The 4,224-nt window shown below is 41.8% G+C and overlaps 1 long non-coding RNA gene across 1 annotated transcript; it reads left to right on the forward strand.

The window, feature by feature from the left end:
* The first annotated feature begins 242 nt into the window (after nt 1–242).
* Nucleotides 243–3,975, forward strand: LOC116505443. Its single transcript, XR_004254938.1, has 3 exons — nt 243–316; nt 1,274–1,346; nt 3,731–3,975. It is a non-coding gene; the product is annotated as an uncharacterized LOC116505443 (long non-coding RNA).
* Nucleotides 3,976–4,224: the final 249 nt, after the last annotated feature.

The following is a 4,224-nucleotide window of genomic DNA, read 5'->3' on the forward strand; positions in this document are numbered from 1 at the left end:
TACAGGGGTGAAGGCTAAAGGCCTGGCCTCAGCCCTGTAAAGCAAATACTCCTTGGGGATTTTGCTGATGAGGGGTTCCTTTAGTGAGAGCATATACTTAGTTAAATATCCCCCCCCCAAACCCATCTCAAGTTCTGCGGCTGCAGTTAGAGAGAATAAAGCACACATTAAATTATCTATTTATCTTGCATGAGTCACTGATAGATGCAGAGTGTAGAGTGTTCCTTCCTTTCTTCTGGAAAGGAAACTGGACGAGTCATCTTCAATTTAGCCAGCTTGGAACACAGAGAGAGGGACAAAAAAACAGGATAATGAGGTAATTTTGAAAGCCATTATACTTCTTGAGAGAGGGAGGTTCAACTGAGCAGAAAGTCACACCCAGCTGCTGTAACCGCTTCTGTATAATTCACCATACAAAGAGACCCCTAGATTTGCTACCTTGAGCTCTCAGCAATACACAAGGCTTCCAAGAGGCAAGGAATTAAAATATCCAGTGATGATGTTTCCAAATCTCTTTGAGCTTGGTCTGAAGTGAATGAAACTAGTGATCCATTGAGATCAGTCAGGACACCTCTGGTGAGAGGAACAAAAGAACTCTTCCTTTGTATCATTCTGGAACACTGTTCTTTTGATGATTGGAGACAAGCTTCCCTCTTTGTGTTTCAGATCAAACACAGTTATTCATGACATCATCCCTATCTGGTGCCACAATTACTGAAGCAACTCCTGTGCCAAAAGGAATCAATATTATTTTTAAATGGGTTTCTCTATCAGGTCACCAACATGTGGATGAATGGTGTGTGAAAAATATTTGGGGATCGGTACAAAAATCACAATGGCTTCTGTTAAATGTATCTCAGATCAGAACTTTGAATCTTAAGACGGTAGCAACAAAAAAATCAAAAAAATCATGGGAATTTGCCTGATTGCATCATCATGCAATTCATGTCAGCGTTATGGTGGATTGCTGTGAATAATATAGGTTCAGATGACCATAGTAAAATATCCATTTATCATCAGCATTTGAAATATTGAACAATTTGGAAGAAGGTGAAAATCCACAAAGTTTCTGAGATTTTGGTCCTGAGTTACTTAGGACTTAAAAAAAATAAGTCCCATCTTGCATGGAAATGGAAATAATTAAGCAGGCAGGCAATCATTTTTTAGTTGCCATACTAGACATAAAATGCCCCATCTTAATCCAAATTCTATTAAAATTGGTATTATTTTAAGCTTTTGTCATCAAAGACAGTCCATGTATATTGCTTTGCAGAAATCCAACTGAGACATTACCTGACTGCAGATGACCTTACTTGCAATCCTGCTTCGACGCTGATCTCAAATAGGTCAAAATGACCAGGAAAATATTTTCGGCTCAACAAAGTGGCTGAAAAATGATACCATTAATGATCATGCATGCTCACTTCAGACTAAATATCAGCATGGCATAGATAGCCTCAAGGAATAACTAGAACAAACCCCAGAGCGGGTAGAGAGGGTGGGAGAGAGGACTGGAGGGAGGGTGAGAAGGAAGGGAGGGAGTGTACCGGGAGAGGGGAGTGGTAGAGGAGGAGGGGAAGTAGGGTAGAGGGGAATGATGGAGGGAAGATGGAAAGATGGAGGGGGGCAAAAGAAAGGGTGTATGGAGGGTCGTACATTGGGTCTTTATTTTGGGAGGTTTTGTTGACAAGAGGAATGGCTGTGTTTATTGTTTAATGTTATATGACCCCGGTTATGCACAGTATATATGTGACTGTACGAAAATGAAAATGGAAAATAAAAAACACATTTACAATAGAACAAACCCCAGAGCAACACAAAAATGCTACAACCACCATCAAGGTTATATCTCAAAGACAAGCTGAAAAAAAGGAAAATGAAACTCCAAAACCAAACTGCTCAAGCTAAATCTCAGAAGCGAAGAGGTACCTGAACCTGAATGGATAATCAATATATATCTAGCTAATCACTATCCATTGCAGGCTACAATAACCTGCAGAAAATCTCAACTTTAACACACCCAATATTGATCAGTTAGAGTTTTTTGCAGCTTTGCAAGTAGCATTTACTGTAAAACTACAGGACCTGCCACAAATATCCAGAAATCATACCTTAGTTCGGAAGTGCACAGAAGCAGAACCGACACAAAGCAGTGCTCAAAACCTAAAGGAGGACCAAGCCATTACCATCCTCCCAGCAGACAAATACCAAATCGTGGTTATCAGGAATAGCAATAGCAATAGCAATAGCAGTTAGACTTATATACCGCTTCATAGGGCTTTCAGCCCTCTCTAAGCGGTTTACAGAGTCAGCATATCGCCCCCACAATCTGGGTCCTCATTTTACCCACCTCAGAAGGATGGAAGGCTGAGTCAACCCTGAGCCGGTGAGATTTGAACCGCTGAACTGCTGAACTAGCAGTCAGCTGAAGTGGCCTGCAGTACTGCACTCTACCCACTGCGCCACCACATAATACATTCAAAAAGGTGAAGAATTAGTGAGATACAAGGGAACCTACATCTCAATAAACACCAATCCAGTACAGAAGCTGGATAATGTGATTAAGAGATTGATCAACAACCCAACCAGGAAAGAATCACAAAAGAACAGGGCAAGTGAAAAACAATGGACCCTTCTGGGCATACCTCTGTGGGTAACCCAAAATACACAAGCCTGATAAACCTCTTTGTCCAATTGTATCATTACCAGGGACCCCAACATACAACATAAGAAAATAACTTATGAAAAGCTTGAGCAGAGGGGTGTGAATGTTCCATCAATGCCCCACTACAGCGTCTTCAGAAAAATCAAAGATCTAATAATAGAAGAAGATGACATTATTGTTTCATTCAATGCCACAGCACTCCTTGTATCCATTGATCCAGAACTGGTGAAAGAAACCATGGTTGTAGTACCACACAACACACTCAACCTCACCAAATACACCAAGCTGAAAATACCCAGACTCATAGATCTCCTCAATCTCTGCCTCACTGCCCACTTTAAGTTGAGGGACAAATATACCAACAACTCAGAGGAAACCATGGGACCACCATTCTCGTGACTCATAGCAAAGACCACAATACAGCATCTAGAAATTATAGCCCTCCTACATATATAAAACCAAAAGTATGGTTCTGAAGAAGCTTCTTGGATGAGAAACAGAAGACTTTTGCTGAAGCATATCGGGAGGAGAGAAAAGACACCCAAGCGGATCTTCCTGCAAAGGGTCCATATCCCAACAGGGAAAAAGTCGAAAAGATGGAATGGATGAGCAAAATGAATGCGGAAGAGCAAACCCACCACAAGACAAAATTAAATGTGTTTTAGCCAGTACCGAGATTCCCAGGATCTCCCAAAGAGAGCCACCTGAACGCTCTCAAAAGAGTTGTCTTGGATCCACAGGTCTGGAGTTGCAGACTTGAGAGACCTCGATCTAATATGGATCATTGTCATTTCTGCATGAAACCTCCTCTGATCCTACAAGCTTCCTTGTGCTTCTCAGGCCTTGGATTAGAATTAGAGGAGGAGGAGGAAGAAAAGGATGGCGTTGAGAGGAAGGCAGGCGTGGCTTTAAGCTCTCTTTTGAAAGTCGAAAGTGGAGCCTTGTAGGCATTGCAGGAGGGAGATGCTCAGAGTAATTCAGATGGTGTGGAGAGTAGGTAGAGATAGAAAAGCACCGCTTAAGTGAGGTGCCAGAAACAATATGTTGGTAAATTTGTGCCCATAGGTTGCCTTGAGGCTTTCAAAGCAGCGATGCGGGTCTCAGATATTCGGCCTATTGGACTGAAGCCTGTTCCCTCCCCACCTCACCCCCGTCACCAAAAGAAGCTAACCCAATTCATCTGGGGTCCCGTTTGGGGAAAGGGAGTGTTGGAAGGAAAAACCACCTGGTTCAGTTCCAAGCTGGAGAAAGGCACTGGAAATAAAATGGAGGCTGATTGGCTATTTGTTGTACCTCGGAAGAGGGGTAGTCTTATATGGCGAGTATAGCCCAAACCCTATATTTTAACAGGAAATGTAGGGGGTTATCTTATACACCCCAGTCACCTTATACACCGGAAAATACAGTACTCCTTTTTTAGGTTGTTGCTATAACTTTTCCTACTTATCTCATAAAACTGTATGATGAGAAAACTCAAGATTCAAAATTAATTCACTATAAAAGTAGATACTTGGGATCTATTGAGGGAAGTCACTGGCTGCTTGATCAAAAATAATGAA

This window comes from Thamnophis elegans, chromosome 3 (genome assembly GCF_009769535.1).
Source record: "Thamnophis elegans isolate rThaEle1 chromosome 3, rThaEle1.pri, whole genome shotgun sequence".
Taxonomy (NCBI): domain Eukaryota; kingdom Metazoa; phylum Chordata; class Lepidosauria; order Squamata; family Colubridae; genus Thamnophis; species Thamnophis elegans.